The sequence below is a fragment of the Dasypus novemcinctus genome, chromosome 12 (assembly GCF_030445035.2).
Source record: "Dasypus novemcinctus isolate mDasNov1 chromosome 12, mDasNov1.1.hap2, whole genome shotgun sequence".
Lineage (NCBI taxonomy): Eukaryota > Metazoa > Chordata > Mammalia > Cingulata > Dasypodidae > Dasypus > Dasypus novemcinctus.
The window spans coordinates 25,316,773-25,334,383 of record NC_080684.1 but is presented as its reverse complement, the minus strand read 5'-3'; the positions used below and the strand labels follow the sequence as shown (position 1 = coordinate 25,334,383).

Here is a 17,611-nt window from a genome sequence, read left to right as displayed (position 1 = left end):
GATAATGTGGCAATGTTCAGTGACTTTGGGTCTTACTGTAATTTGTGCTGCTATTACTACTAAAATAATACACTAGTAAAGGAGAAAACCAAAGAAGATAAATTAGATCACTTGATAGTTTTAAATATTGACTTGGTCTATCCTTGAACTGGAAATCAATTCTCCAAGTTTTGTAAAGAAAACAAAAGCATCTTTATAATTCACAGCATGTATATTCAAGGTCTAATGGCTTATCTACTGCCATTGTGGGTTAGTTTGTCATTCTCTCTTTATTCAGTATTGACTGGCCCAGAGCTATTAAACCACTTAGATGTCTCTGAGCATAGGAAAGGAACAGTTTTAAACTGGAAAGGCTTCTCTGGGGGATGACTTGGTCAAGCCTTTTCTGTTCTTTTACATAGTATATCAATTCTTCTCTTGTTCTTTTCACTGCCTCTTCCACAGCTTTTTGAATTGTCTGGGATAATTTTTCTTGATCTTTTGCATGTTCAGTCTTTCATAATTTTCTTTTATCAGCATAAGTTTTTTTCTTTCTTAATCTATGGCTTTTATCACTGCATCCTTCATTGCTTCTTTCTCAAGTTTGCAGCAGATAATAATGTCTTTTTATTTCTTTGTCTTTCTTCCTCCAGACACTTTTCCCAATATTTCCCTCTGTTTTTGAGATTGACTCAAACCTTCCTTTATTTTTTCATATAGCAGTTCCTTCTCTGTATCTAGTATTTCAAGGAACCTCTGGTGCTAAGAATTTAGCAAGCCTTCACACTTGTGTGCTTATTTCTCATTTGCAGAAATGTGCTGTTTTTCAGTAGCTTCTTGATTGCTGAACCTGTGCCTTAGGAACATTCTGATTGATAATGCTATTGTTTCCATGCCCGTCTTCTGGTGATGAATGAAGGGATCAGAAGATAGGCAGGCAACAGAAGGTAAAGAGTGGTCATAATCCAGTACTATATCAGGAGAAATTGGCAAGAGATGGACTCCAGATACTTTAGGAAAGGAAGACCAAGGAATAGCAGAAGATGTTGTTTGGGTTTCACCATTTCTACCGTCAAAGTTTTATGCAGCTCAAAACCACCAAAATCATCATCAGCCATTCTTCAAGTGGATCCAGCTCTGTGGGCATAGTGACCTGGTTCCACACGTGCACAACTAGGGCATGATGCCAGCCCCAGCCTTACACCTTTCCCCAGTTTCTTCTTAATATCCTTTATCGCCTCCTTCACTTCATCATGTTGTTTCAAGAAACTTGTTTCAATATCCTTGTTGGTTGTTCTATGTTCTGTCTTTTCCTGATTTTAGTTTGTTCAGTAGTATAGGCTATGGCTTCCTGTTTCTTAGTATGGCTTGTAATTTTTTGTTGGTGTCTAGGCATCTATTTATCTTGATATGCTTATTCAGTTGGTTAGCTTCTCTTTCTAGTCTAGGGTTTTATTTTGCTTTCTTTTATATTTTCTTATAGTAGTCCATGTTACCCCCTTCACCCAATATTAAGACCATAGAAAAGGAATGAAAGAAGAAAAATAATATTAATAAAAAAATACAATAGAAACCAAAAAAGAACAAGGAAAAAAATAAGAGTGAAAACCATAAAAAAAAGAAAAATAATAACAAAGGTGGAATGTAAAATTAAACAGAAAAAAAATAGAATAAAATGAAAGACCAGAAGATGACAAGAAATAAAATGAATACCACAGAAGAGAAGGTGAAGTGGAAGAAAAATAATGGACGAGGGAAAAGAGAAAGAAAGAAAATAAATTAAAAAATAAGGAGAAAAAAGGGGAAAAAAAACAAAGAAAAAAGGGAAAAAATGTAAGGAGAGGGAAAAAAATCAAAACAGGAATAACAGGCTTCCCTTTTAGTTTGCTAGCAACTGTCTCAACAGTCAGTACTCACCTATCAATCACCCTGCATCCCGCCCTCCACAGGTAAGTTACCTAGTTTTAGAGAATAAAATAAAGAATTTAAAATAAAAATAAATTAAAAATAAAAAGTAAAATGTAACAGTTCAAAAAACCTCTGAAAAGATCTTAGTCTGTAAGTTCCTATTATGAGGTCCCAGATGGGTTCCTGATAACCTGCTGGATCCCTCCCTGATCCTTCTTTTCAGGGCTGCTTGGTCATCTTACAAAGCCTTGGCTGCCTCTCCCTGCTCCCTATTCCTCAGACCAATTAGATTTTTTTTTTTTTTTGGAAGGTACTGGGGATTGAGCCAGGTACCTCATGTCATATCTGAGAGGCAGACTTTCAACCACTGAGCTCTACCTGCTCCACCAGTTAGGTAGGCTTCTGATGGCTTTGTCTGTCTGTCCCCATCCCTGGCCTCAGGCCAGTTGGGCTTCTGACAGTTTGCTGGCTGTCTCTTTCAGGCTCCTCCTCTCCAGGGCTGTTAAGTGCCTGTCTGCCCACTCCCTCACTACCTCAGTTTGTCTTTCTCCCAGGGTGGATAGATGTGACTGCCTGTCTGATCAGCTACCCCCTCCCCTTTCCCTGGAGCTGCTTCAGTGCTGGCTGGCATGTTATTTTTTTCCTCAGTTACCCCCATCCTATCTTCTCTTCATCCTACACCTCACTTCCTCTAAGTTGACTAGGTGCTGGTCCCACCCCTGTTTGCTGTGCAGCACCCCAACAGAGGTATCTCTTACAATCTCCACTTGCAGGGCTGACTAGGCAAGATTCAAAGCAGGCTCAGCCGGCCAAACTCGCTGAAAAGAAAATACACTCTGCCTTCTGCCAAACCCTTATTTCTCCCAGGGAAGAGAATCCCCTCTCCCCTCTCAGTAGGCAATAGTGAGCCAGGGATTTTACCAAGGCCATTTGCCTTGAGGGAGGGGAATGTGTACCATTCACAGTCGCAAGGGTGAGTAACCCATGGTTTTCATTTTGGCCTCTTGGTCTCTCTGTCCCTCTACCTCCTGGATGATGCAGGACACTCTCCTGGTGTGCAGATCCAAAAAGCAGCTCCCTTGGACCGCTTTTTGCCCTTCCATTGTTGTGTTTACAAGACAATTGAGCCCTGCCTAGTTAATGACATTAATCTCTACTAATGTCATTTTCCCATGTCATTTTTGAAATCACTGAATAATAGTGCATTTTATGGATGAAGCACAGTTTATTCATTCACCTATTGGTCGACATTGTAGTTGCTTCCAATTTTTGACAATAGTGACTGAAGCTGCTGTAAATATTTTTGTGTAGGTTTTTTTGTAGGTATATGTTCTCCATTCACGTAGGCAAAGACCAAGAAGAACAATTGTTAGAGCATATGGTAAGCCTATGTTTAGTTTTGCAAAAACCTGTCAAAATCTATTGGAAAGTGTCTGCACCTTTTGCATTCACACCTGAAATTAATGAGAATTCTTGTTACTGCACATCCACTCAAATTATTGGTGCTGTCAGTGTTTCGGAATTCTCCGTTCTGCTAGATGTGTCCTGGTATCTCATTTTAAATTACATTGTTAATAACATACAATGTTGTTTATCTTTTAATATGCTATTTTCCATCCATACATCTTCTTTGGTGAGCTGTCTGTTCAGACATTTTGCCCATTTTTAAATTGGTTTGCTTATTTTCTCATTGTTGACCTTTAATGTTCTTTATAAATATATTTTGGAAATAATTCCTTTATTAGATTCTCATTTTGCAAATATTTTTCTCAGTATGTGTCTTTCACTTTCATTCTCTTAATGGTATCTTTCCCAGAACAGAAATTTTTAATTTTAATGAGGCCCACTTATCAATTTATTCTGTCATACATTGTGCTTTTTGTGCCGTATCTAGAAAGTTATAGCAAACAAGGGTCATTTAGAATTTCTCATATATCATTCATTAGAGCTTTTATATGTTTGCATTTTATATTTCTGTATTTGGTCCATTTTGAGTTAATTTTGGTGAATGGTATGAGGTCTGTGTCTAAATTCATTGTTTCAGATATGAATGTCCAGTTGTTCCAACATCTTTGTTAAAAAGATTTTACTTTCTCCATTGAATTGCCTTTTATCTTTTTTCAAAGATCAGCTGACTATGTATGTGCAGGACAATTTCTTGATCCTCTATTCTTCTGCATTGATCTACTTGCCTATATTTTCACCAACAATATTCTGTGTTGCTCACTGAAGCTTTATATTAAGACGTGAAGTTGAGTAGAGTCCTTTCTCTGACTTTTTTCTTCTACTTCAGCATAATGCAAGCTATTCTGCATCTTTTGCTTTGCCAGATAGACTTTAGAATCAATTTGCCAAAATCCACAAAATAACTTACTGTGTTAATGGGGATTGCATTAAATTTACAGACCAAGTTTTTAACAATTGACGTCTTAATAATATTGACACTTTCTCTCAACATTGAATATTTCTCCATCTTTTTAGGCCTTGAATTTAATTCATTAGACTTTTATAATTTTCATTATATAAATACTGTACTTTTTAAAGATTTATACCTAAGCATTTCCTATTTTGGAGCTAATTTTAAATGTGTTTTCAATTAAGATTCCAGTTCATTGCTGATTTATATAGGAAAATAATTGACCTGCATATTAACCTTACTATAAGTCCTTATTAGTTCTAGGAGTATATTTTGGTTATTTGAGATATTTTCAATGGTAATCATCTGCAAATAAAGACAATTAATTTCTTCTTCCCAATTGTTGTACCATTTATTTGCTCTCCTTATCTTATTTTTCTAGCTAAGACTTCCTATATGAAGTTGAACATGTGTTAAGAGGAAACATATTATTTATCTTGTTCCTGATGTTAAAGGAAAAGCAAGTAGTTCTCACCATTAAATGAGATTGACTGTAGGGTTTTTGTAGATGTTCTTTTTCAATTTGAGAAAATTAATCTCTAATCCTATATTGCTGAGTTTTTTGTAAAATCAGAATCAGTATTGCATTTTGTCAAATTCTAATTTCTGCATCTATTGATATGATGTTTCTTTTTCACTACGTTGATGTGATGTATTACATTAATTGATTTTCAAATGTTTAATCAGTTTTGCATATCTGATATAAATCCCACTTGGTTTTAGTTTATTTTTATGAGGATGAAAGAATAGAGAAAAGATACAGGAAATTGGAACACTGTTTAAAATACATATAAAGAAGAACTTTGCTTGTTATTCATCTATCTGGCAAGACTTCTAGATGTCCCAAAATGTCTCTTCTCCCTTTACCTCTCATAAACCTAGAGCCTTTACTTTTTAACTTGGAATATATAGGTATCTGTTAAATAATACTTTTTTTAAGTGCAAAAAATATAATTTTTTCTCTTATGGTATGATTTGGAGATAAACAATTGTTTCATTTTAGTTTTTATTATTCCTAATTTGGAGGTAAAGTCAGGAAATGTTAATATAACTATTATGGTTGGATGTATTTTAAAAAGAGTTTTGTGAGAGAACAATCAGACTAGTAGAAGCTGAAGTATTTTGTTTTTGTTTTTTTGGGTTTTATCACTCACCGCCCCCGCCCCCCCCCCCCCCCCCCGCCCTTGTAGCTTTTTGTGTGTGCTGTCTGCTCTCTGTGTCCATTTGCTGGGTGTTCTTCTGTGTCTGTATTTATTTTTATTTATTTCTCCTACCCCTTGAGACTTGATTTTGCTGTCTGCTCTCTGTGCCCATTTACTGCATGCTCTTCAGCATTGTTGCTTGTTTCCCCTTTTTTTGTTCTGTCACCTTGCTGAGTCAGTTCTCCGTGGCACTTGTGGGCCAGGTGGCACCTGGGCCGGCAGCTCTCTATGGCATGTGGGTGAGCCTGCCTTCACAAGGAGGCCCCAGGATGCAAACCCAGGGCTTCCCAGTTGGTAGACGGGAGCCCAACTGATTGAGCCACAGTCATTTCCCTGAAGTGTTTTTAAAATGTTAACTTATTAGAGAGTTTAGGGAATTTACTGTATATGCTTATTGGGCTTCACAATCCCTGTTTCTTAGAAAATATTGCAATTCTATTGACTGAGTGACTGCAGGCTTCTTTTATCTATTTGTTCCTCAGGGTGTAAATGAAAGAGTTCAGCATAGGAGCAATGAAATTCATGAGCACTGATACCCCCATATTAACTGCCACTGATTATTTTGCTGAAGGATTGATATAGAAGAAAATGCAGCTGCCATAGGTTATAGAAGCCACAATCATGTGGGAAGAACATGTGCGAAAGACATTTTTCTTTTGCTGGGTGGAGGAAAATCTTAACATTGTCTTGATGATATAAATGTAGGCAAAACTATACTTATCAGTGTTACAACAAGGGTCAACACAGCACAGATTTTAATATTCCATGAACCAAGTGTTTGAACAAGTGTTTGAACAAGCAAGTGTTTGAACAAGCAATCTTCAAGAGTGGAAATGAATTACAGATAAAATGATCAATGACATTAGAATCACAAAAATCCATATTTAAGCCCAGGCTAAGTGGGGGTATTATAACCAACAGGCCAGCCAACCAACAGCAAAAGACAGTTTTTCTGCAGATGGTGCTGCTCATGATAGTCATATAATGCAGAGGTTTGCAAATTTCAACGTAGCGGTCATAGGACATGACGGCCAGAAGGAAAAATTCAGTTGTGAGAAGAAGTAAATAAACAATACTTGGCTGGCACAAGCATTGTCCCTGTTGTTATGTTATTCAAGTATCTGGGAATATATGCAGAGGTGAACGAGATCTCTAAGAAGGAGAAATTTTGTAGAAAATAGTATATGGCTGTTTTTAGGTTATAATCTAATATAATAAGGGAGATGATTGTCAGGTTTCCTGTTATGCTCAACATATAGGTGAGAAAGAAAAAGAAATATCAGAATCTGCAATTGTGGGTGGTTTGTGACACCCAGTGGAATGAATCTTGTTGCTGTACCATTTTTTATTGTTGACTCCTAACTTCTGTCCACTTTGTATGTAATATTCAGAGACAGTTTATTAAACTGTGTTTTACTGGTACTTAATGTAAATATTCAGGTTTTTTAAATGAAAAATCTTATAACTTAAAAAAATACTCTTTAATTCTGTAGTCTGGAAAGGATTGATTTTGGTTGCTATTGGTTTATAAATTCATAGGGAGTAAAGATGTCAATTGACTCTCAAGAATTCTCCTTTTGTTTTATTTACTTGACACTTTATTCCTTCTTAAAATGCTATTACATGCCAAATAACTTGGGTTTACCATGCACACTTTGTAGTCATATGAAATTTCTCTTCTAGCTGTATGAATAAAGATTTCTTTTTCTGCTTTTGTTTATATCAGGTGTGTTTTTTCCCATGAACAGCTCTAAAGTCTACACATGCCTATACAAACACACATATAACTTGCCCAGCTCCACTCCTGCTAAAACTGACTCCTCTCATTTCTCCATCCCTAAGTCACCACATATACTCCACAGGGGTGCACATTATAGAGTATTTTATGCCATATTATACTTACAGTTATTCTTTCATGGTAGTCTTCTGAAAACTAGTTTCAAAAACACAACATATGGGGGGAAGCTGCTGTGGCTCAATAAATTGGGCTCCTCTCTACCATTCGGGATGCCCTGGGTTCCTGAAGGCAAGCTGGCTGGTGGGCCACAGAGAGCTAATGGTACGGTGTGCCGCAGAGAGATGATGCAGCAAGATGATGCAACAAAGAGAGACAAGCCGACACAGAAAAATGCTCAGCAAATGGACACAAAGAACAGAGAACAAAACAAGCTGCAATGGGGAGGAATGAATGAATGAATGAATAAATAAATAAATAAATAAATAACACAGCAGAAGATACTTTTTCTTTGACCCATTTCTCTATTATTTTTAGTATTTTCTTTATCCCTTTTTACTTCTAACCATTCTGAATTTGGCTATGTATTTTCATCAATTCCTATGTTTCAAAATGTTGTCTTTCAATTATGATTACTAAATTTGCATCTTTATTTTTAATGATGTTATTTGATTCTCAGATACATGTATTCAATCTGATATATCTACTGGAACATATTACATGGGCTTCAATCTCACCATATCCCAAATAAAACTCATAGTTTTCTACATCTCATTCTCTTTCTCTTGATATGTTCTTTTAAATAGAGCTAACAGGCTGCATTTATTGAACACATTCCATGTGCCAGCTATTTTAGTAGACACTGATAGAAATACCTTTTCCCTGTCCTTAACTCACCAGGGTAACCTCCATTCATCCATTGGTTTATCATCTTCTACTTCAAGCCTCCTGTAAAGTATCCTATTAAATCTTTTGGTTTCAACTTCAATCCCCATCAGTGAATTCCCACAAAAATCAAAACTTGCTACTACAAGAGCACTTACTAAAGACTACAAATTTATGAAGGTCTTGAAATGTGTGTGTGTGTTTATTCACTACAATATTTAGCAATATTAATATGATCCCAGATATATAGCCTATTCCAGGAAATATTTCTAAAGGAACATATGTATCACATGTGCACCTATAAAACTATTTGCCTTTTAGCTTGAACTTCGAATTTTTATTATGTTGGTATCTACTTTGTCTACTTAAGTTTCTCTGGATATTTGAATGCTGTTGAATTTCTTTTTTCTTTAAAAGAGAATCAATGTTTCTGCTTTTATTTACTTTCTCAGCTGCTTCACTGCTAATGAAAGTTAAATTGCCTTCTCGTTGCTTGATCTAGTAAAATAAAACCTTGTATTTTTGTAGATGGTACTTTACCTCACAGTTCATCTATCTGTGAGATACTAAACCCAGAAGGCATGGATTCTGTGATTCTGTGTTTGTGTTAATAGCTCTTTCAGAGATTGTTAAGAGGCACTGACAAATAATTACATAGCTAGGTATTCAAATATTTTCATTTTAAAATTAATGTTTTTGGTCTGGAAATTTTGAAACGTTTCCATGGAAACCCCAGTTTATTTGCACATAGCCTCATTTAACTGAGTAAAATGAGGCATTCTTTTACTGATGTGGGGATAGAGTCAGTTCTTATTTGAGTTCCACTACAGTTTAGGCCTTCTCAGGGTTATAGTATAAACCCTATGGAAGACCTACATTTTGCCTGACAGAATTAGTACTCTCAGGAAATGTGGAACAAATTCAATAAGTACATTAGATCAAACTGAGATTTAATAAAATATTTTAGCTGCTCACCTGCCTTCCTCCACACTTCCTTCTAATCCCTCAGGCCACATGTGTATCCATCCCTGAGTAAACTTACTCATCCCTACCAATTTTGGACTTTATTCAATGCTCTAAAAACATTCGTCTTTTTGTTTCCAAAGATATCACAAAGTAAAATGCAACAAGATTTAAAGAATGACTGACAGGAAATATTACTAATTGGTTTCTGTCTATTCTACTTTCCAAATATATGTTTGAAATAAGGACAAGATCTTTAATCGGGCTCTGATCTTCAGTGTCACTGCTTTGGGAGATGTAGAGGTATGCTCATTTAATTATATGCATATATAGATATTTTTTAATGTGAGGTTGCTAATGCAGATAAATAATTCTGTATATCAAACCACATTTTAAGTCACTTTAATGCTAATTATTCTTGTGCATAAAAATTTCCCAGAGAGTGACATTCATATGTCCAAAAAACTATATTCTAATAAATTAAATAAACAGTGCTTTAACAAATATAGAAATTATCACTCACATTTTGAATTTTGTTAGAGCCATATAAAATTTTGTTTCCTTTCCCTGATTTCCAAAACTTATGACTAAATTCTCAAGCAAGTTGATATAACCAAATGAAAAATATTAGATCACACATTTTACTGCCAATCATATTTTCTGTTGAAACACATCAAATCCTGCAGCTTTTAAATTGAAAATTATAGTTGGGATGTAGATTTTCATATGAATATCTGGTCATTTGTGCTTATCAATCCAATTACAATTCTGGAATTCATAGAGCTCTCAGAAATAGTCATCTTCAATCAATTATGCAGATTGGCTTGTTGTAACTAGTAAAGCTCTGTTAAAAATAAGAAAGAAAATGTGTATATTTACCCTCTAAAACTATTGAAAATTATTTACATGTAGTTATATATCATCACTTATGGCAATTAATTCATTTCCTCATTAATGTTCTCTCAGATTTTAATTAATTTACTATTGTTATAAATCCCTGCTTTTATTTCCACTAGTATTAAAGTTGCTCTTCAGTATATCCTCATTGTTTAACCAAAGCCTAAATCATATTCGATTTTACCTTCATTTTTCACACTCAAAAAAATATTCTGAGAGGCATTCTGATTCATACTCAATGGAATATTTTCCAGAATATATTTTCTGGGTCAACATAATAAAGTTATATAAATAGTTGTTTAGAAGTTTTGAATAGTATTGATTGAAGCATCCCTGGTTACTATATTGTTATTGAATAGGTACTGTTTTCAGTTTTTTGTTTTACATTTACATTTTTTCCAGTGGGTACATAGCACAAGGCATGTGTATGCCTCTTCTGTCCCTTTTATTACACGTACACTTGGCGCTGGAGTTTATAGGTGTATGTTGAAAAGACTTGAATCTCTGTGCTGTCCAGGTGTCAGCTGGACCCTGAGCCTCAGTGGAGTTGCAAAACCTACTCTCCAGTTCATTGGGCTCACCCAGGACAATTAACAAGGAAGTTAGGAATGACAATCACCACACCACGGAACTGAGAGAGTCTACAACAGCAAGCAACATTCCCATCCATCAGCCATATGTGATCGAAGCCCCCTCTCAATTTGAGGTAGAGTGGGCATCACCATCCCAGAATCCTCAGGACTGGAGAATAAAATATGGACTAGTATGGACTTACTGGTATTCTAATATAGACTTATTATTATTCTATCAATGGCAGAAATTATATCATTGATGTGGGAACAGTGGCCATAGATTTGCTGAAGGCAGGGAGAGGGAAAAAGAGATGTAATATGGGGATACTTTCAGGAGTTGGAATTGTTCTGAATGACACTGCAAAGACATCGTAATGTCCTATGACATTACATAACCTGCCATAACCTACAGAATGGAGTGGGAGAGAGTATAAACTACAATGTAAATTAAAATCCATGCTGTGTGCCAATGCTCCAAAATGTGTTCATCAATTGTAACGAATATGCCACACTAATGAAATTAGTTGTTAATGTGAAAAAAATGGGAGATATGGAGAGTGAAGCACATGGGAATCCGCAATATTTTTTACATAACATTTTATGTAATCTATGTTTATTTTTAAAATAAATAAAAAATATATTAAATAAAAAAAAATAACACAAGTATAAATCTCAGTGAATTTTATGTGTGCATATGCTGGCATAACATTGAGTATCCAAATCAAGCTATAAAAGACTTTCATCACTTCAAAAGTTTTCCCTGTTCCTTTTTCATATGTACCTCTATACACAGAAATAACCACTATTTTTACTTCAATCGCCAGTTGTTATTTTTACCTTAACTTTCAATTCATATAAGTGGTGTCCCACAATAGACACTCATTTCTTCTGGATTCTTTGATTCAACATAATGTCTTTAAGATTCATCCATGTTTTTTTTAATTCATAAATAGGATAAACTTTTAAATTGATACTTGGCTTTCAATTTCATGAACATATATTTTTATTTATTTTAACCTTGCTGATTTTTGTTGTTTCTAATCTTTAGTGTGACTAATTAGAATAATTCTGTTAAGAGCATTCCAAAATGTGATATTTTGTAAATATATATACAATTTTTTTTTTTTGTCTTGGAATTAACCTAGGAATGAAACACTTGGGTCATGTGATAAGCATATATTTAATTTTCTTAAATACAGAGGCCCCCTCCATAAATGAAACAATCTAACCAATCGAACCAATTTACATTTCTATCAGCAGGTAATCAGACATGAAGTTTCTTCATCTCCTCAGCAATATTGGGATTATTCTTAAAAAAAATATTGCCATCCTTTTGTGTGTGTAGTTGTTCTCCATCCCCAAAGCTTTAATTCATTTCCATTGATGAATAATGATGTTATGAAACTTTTTTTAAGTGCTTGTTCAAAGAAAAGAGTTATTGTTCAAGTGTTTTGTTTCTTTTCAATTGATTTTCTTTCTTTTCATTATTTAATTTGTATTGAATTCTTGAAGTTCTATCTTCTGGATAGGAAATTAACTTTGTATAGCTATGTGGTTTAATGTTATATTAAATAAGATTTTAATTTTACTAAAATAAAATGTCAATTATTTCTTTTGTAGTTAGTGCATTTTTGTACTAAGAAATCCTTTTTTAACCACAAGTTCATTCTATATATATTCTTCTGGAAAATTTGTTAATTTAGTTTTCACATCTAGATTTGTTAGTCATTATGAATTATTTTTTGCTTTATGTAAACTTCTATGATCCTTTATACAAAAATAAGGAGCATACTGTCATTCCAACATCAATAGGATTTAGTTATTATCCACAGAGGAATGGGAATTAACTCTAAAAGAAATGCTAATTATGACCATTTCCCTTTGTGTTATTTTTTTATCCTCTCCCCTTGTGGCTTTTTACATGCTGTCTGCTCTGTGTCCATTCGCTATATGGTCCTCTGTGCTGTATTTATTTATTTTATTTCCCCTACCCCTTGTGGCTTCCTTGATGTCTGCTCTGTGTCCATTCACAGTGCACTCTTCTGTGTTCTCACTTGTCTCCCTTCTTTTTGTTGTGTCAGCTTGCTGAGTCAGCTCTCTGTGGCACCTGTGGGCCCAGCAGCACTCCGCAGTGTGCTGTTTCAGCCTGCCTTCACAAGGAGGCACCAGAACACGAATCGAGGACTTCCCATATGGTAGACAGGAACTCATCTGATGAGCCACAGCCGCTTCCCCTTTGTGTTATTTTTATATTCCCGTAGCAGCTCAATTTCCTCCTTCATTCATATTTTTATAGGCATTTGAGTGAATTTCTTCTCTATCTACAGTAGAATTGATTTTTATTCTTGAAAACCAGATTGTATAGTTAGTACATCAATTAGAATATTCAAATTAACCTCACAAAGTATTTTCTGGTCCTGACTATTGTTGTCTGAATAAATGGTTTTCATTTTAATTCTACCAATAAACTTACAAATGTGTTTGTTGTAACACATGGTTATGAAATAGTAGCATAGAATATGTCACTTAAAGTTATGGTATAATTCACCACTCTACTTATTCCGCAAACAAAATAAGAACAAGGCCTAGAGCAGCACTGTGCCTGGGAATTTCCTCCTGACAGCCTTTATGTTACTCAAATGTGGCCAGTCTCGAAGCCAAACTCAGCATGTAAATGCAATGCCTTCCCCCCAGCATGGGACATGACACCCGGGGATGAGCCTCCCTGGCACCGAGGGATCACTACCAAGTACCAATTGATGATGCAACTGGAAAATGACCTTGAATTGAAGGTTCAATGCAGATCAGCAGAATATCCCTGTCTACATATAATAACATGACTTTAAAATGCTGTTTGACCTAATGTAAGGGGGAAATGGAAAGGAGAAATGAGTTTATATGGCTATGAGTCTCTAAAAAAGAGTCTGGAGGCTGTCAGAAGGATTGCCCTTATGCACAACTGAGCAGAGTCTAAGAGACAGATAAAGTAGATACAACCCCAGGTATTCGTTCCTTTGAGGGCTAAAGAGACCCACGGGTTCTATGGTCATGGCAGATGGGGTTCACTGCCATGTCAGATGTTCCTTCTTTGGAGCTGGTGTTTCTGTGTAATGAAATCAGACTCAGATGGGATCTCTTTTCACAAGACTTTCATGCTACTTTACTGGAATTGTAGTTGGTGTTGGGGTTTAAGACATATTTAGGGGATTGAATCTATGGACTGACAATATGATAGCCAGGCCCTGAGCCTCAACAGACTTCAACTCCTACACTCTGATTTATTGGACTCACCTCACTCAGCTAAGATGGAGTTGAAGAAGGACAACCACCACACCATGGAGCCTAGAGTGCCTACAACTGAAAGCAGGAGGATTACATCCAGTATCCATGTGGAATCTGAGCATCCTTTTGACATAGAGGTGCAACGGACACAACACTCCAAGGTCCACAGAGAAAAGGTGGCATCGGAGTGGGAAAAGTGGACATGGTGGCTGATGGGTATGGGGAATGGCAGGAAGAGATGAGATGTGGAGGTGCCTTTGGGACTTAGAGTTGCCCTGAATTGTGCTTCAGGGGCAAAAACCGGACATTGTAAATCCTCCCAGGGCCCACTGGATGGAATGTGGGAGAGTATGGACCATGATGTGGACCATTGACCATGAGGTGCAGAGATGCCCAGAGATGTACTTACCAAATGCAATGGATGTGTCATGATGATGGGAGTGAGTGTTGCTGGGGGGGGAGTGGTGGGGTGGGGGTGCTGGGTTTGAATGGGACCTCATATTTTTTTTAATGTAATATTTTTACAAAATCAATTTAAAAAAATGACATTTTCCTACTTACCTCTCAAACTTAGTGACTGGGATCATGGCTAGACACCAAAGTACAGTAACTTAGGAGGCCATTTGGTTTGTGGAATAACCATTTTCTTGATATCATTGTACAGTGTTCACTGACATTGGCCTCTAGAGGTCTGTGTAGCACCTTCACCAGGCCCCCAAAGAAATGAAATGCATTGTCTCTACCTTCCCAATCCCAACCAGCCTATCCATGTGTATTATCCATAGATGATATATTAGTTTCTCAGGGCTTATAAAAAATTACTATAAACTTGATGGTTTAAAACAACAGAAATTTATTCTCTTACAGTACAGAAAGGTGAAATCGAAGTGTCACTAGAGTTGGTTCCTTTGGCAATTCTGAGGATGAATCCTTTCCATGCCTCTCTGCCACTGAATGCAAAAGAAAAGGAGAGCTCTATTGATCTATTTTTGAAGTGCATTGATCATTTTTCTGCTATCCTAAATTTTCTTTAAATTGTTTATTTTAGTTATTCCATATTTTTGAGGTAGAAATTACATTTGGTTAATTTTTATGGATGGTTTCCACTTTTTTTTTTGCTATTTCTGAAGTTCACATTTTATGACATTATAATGTATGTTTTTAAATGTACTTGTTATATCTCTATAGGGTATTTGTCCTTAGATTCTAAATCTGTGTTATGTCAGGATTGTTTACTATTGACTGTATTCCACAGACTAAAGGTCACATTATATTGCATCCTTGCATATCAAGAAGTTCTTTGATGTGCTGACAGTACTGGATGCATATTTTCTTTAAAGATTGTTTTTCTTTTTCAGGAAGCCAGATCATTTATTTCTGTATTGACTTGAAATTTCAGAGACTTGTGTGAAGATTTTATAGATGGGTTTCAAATATTTATTATATTCTAGAGCTATTGCTCCTCTCTAATTCTTTAAAGAATTTCTCAGGTATCTAATCAGCCACTTGATAATCATGTGGAAGATAGTGAGATGGGATTCACTCGTGGGTTAGTACATTAGTGTACCCATATTCACAAATATAGCTTCACTTAATCTGGATGTATTTGCACATCTATTTTGGAAGAAATGCTTCTTTCTCCAGGTGTCTTAATTTTCAATTACTTAAGCAAAAATTGACCACAAACCTAGTTACTAGACACGGAGCAAATTTATTCTCTTAAGTACTGGAAATCAAAAGTCTGAAATCAAGAGGTCGGCAGAGCTGCATTCCTTCTGGAATCTTAAAGAAATAATCTGTAGCATTGCCTTTTATAGTTTCTAGAGACCGCCTACATTCCTTGTCTCATGATCCCTTCCTTGCATCGCTTCAACCTCTTGCTCCATTATCATATTTCTACTGGTGATTTGATTCTCCTGCCTCCTCCTTTAAGAATCTTTTTTAAATTATATTGTGCCCACCTGGGTAATTCAGATTAATCTCTTAATTTTAAGATCCATAACTTCATCATAGCTGCCAAGTCCATTTTAAATTCACAGGAATTATGTTCAAGGTATTAGGGGCCATTAAAAAGCCCATTACAGATGATTAGGATTGTCCAGAGAGACTAAATATATGGAAATAGATTGTGCTATAGGTACTAATGGGTACAGTTTATTCTAACACAGGTAATAGTTGAGCAGGTCTGAACAACTTACAAAGTCTGGAACAGTTATTGCTCTATCTCCAGTAATTGTTTGATGACTTTAAATTTTTCATGAGTGACACAATGTTACTTCTTCATTTTCTCCCAGATTTCTTAGAATTATGAAAAATTAGCATGTATATTCAACGTAATGATATACATATTATGGTGGTGATTTAAAAGGACATGATTTTTAGAACTCTAGACAGGATTTTATTAGTGTCTCCAGAGTAAGATTTAATGGGGTGCCATTGGTAGGGACAGGGATTGGATATATCAGAGGCATCACACCAAGATTCTCCTTGGAAAGAGGCCCTTAGTATTTTCTTGTTAGTGGGGGATGAATTTCCCTTGTTCATAGTGTGTTAAATAGTTTGGCCTCTTTTTTTGTCAGCATTTGTTCAGGAGGTTTTCAGTTAGATCAGGGTCCACCTCAAGTCATTACAAATACCAACTAAGTGTTTTTGTCAGTCTGGGAATTTGGGCAAGGATGGTGTTAATAAATAATATGAGACAAATAGGAAAAAATCATTAAAATAAAACCCTCAGTATATGAATGTGAAAAGCTAGGATAAACCAGTGATCTTAGAACATAGATCATACAGATGAAAGGAACCTGTTTCAAAATATCAACCTTGAGGATCCAATAGGGCAGAGCAAATACATAAGACCTGATTGAAGAAACCTCAGTGGGTAAATAAAGCCCTATTTTTTTCTATGAATCCTTGCTCCTGTTGAAATTAATTGATCACGGAGTGGCTTTTTAAATCCTTTTTCCTTGCTTTTTGGGTCTTCATTGGAAAAATGTATAATTGCAATTAGTATTCATTTCTTCCATTTTGTATACCAATTCACAGATATATGCAGCTACCCTCTCAGGAGTGGTATTTATCCTTTTTTTAATAATAAAAAAGAAAGAAAATAGATACCTAACGTATTTTAAATTATATAATTTAGTTATTTATTCTTAAAGAAATTTTATATTACATAAATGTTGCATAAAAATATAAGGTATTCCCATATGCCCACTCCCTCCCCTGCCCCACTTTCCCACATTAACAAAATCATTCATTCGTATGGTTACCATTGAAGAACAGATATTGAAGCATTGACCTCAGCTGTGGATTGTAGTTTACATTATCATTTACATTCTGTCCCATGCAATTTTGTAAGTTATAACAACCTATATAAGGCCTTTATTCATCATTGCAACATCATGCAGGTCAATTTCAAAGTAACAAAAATGCCCTCATATTACAACTATTTTTCTATCTCGAACCCCTCAGAACCTCTAGTGGTCACGGCCTCCACATTCATGATAAAAGTTCCTCCATTGCTAAAGTAACAAAACATCTAGAGTATAAAAATAGCAAGTTTACTTTAGTCCATTATTCATTCCCCAATCTTGGAGATTTGAGGATGATGATGCCCACTTTGACTGTTTCAGAGGGTGATTAGATACCATGGGGCAGATGGATAGAACTATCTTGCTTTGTGTTGCAGACTCTCTGTTCCTTGGAATGGATGTTGTCCATCATCATCTCCTTATTAGTTTCCTGGGGGAGTCTAAGGAACTGGAGATCAGGT

At 35.6% G+C, this 17,611-nt stretch overlaps 2 pseudogenes; both read right to left on the bottom strand.

The window, feature by feature from the left end:
- Positions 1–250: 250 nt before the first annotated feature.
- LOC111766862 (coiled-coil domain-containing protein 91 pseudogene) lies at positions 251–873 on the bottom strand (annotated as a pseudogene).
- A 5,033-nt stretch (positions 874–5,906) lies between these two features.
- On the bottom strand, positions 5,907–10,175 carry LOC139440093 (olfactory receptor 6C2-like; annotated as a pseudogene).
- Positions 10,176–17,611: the final 7,436 nt, after the last annotated feature.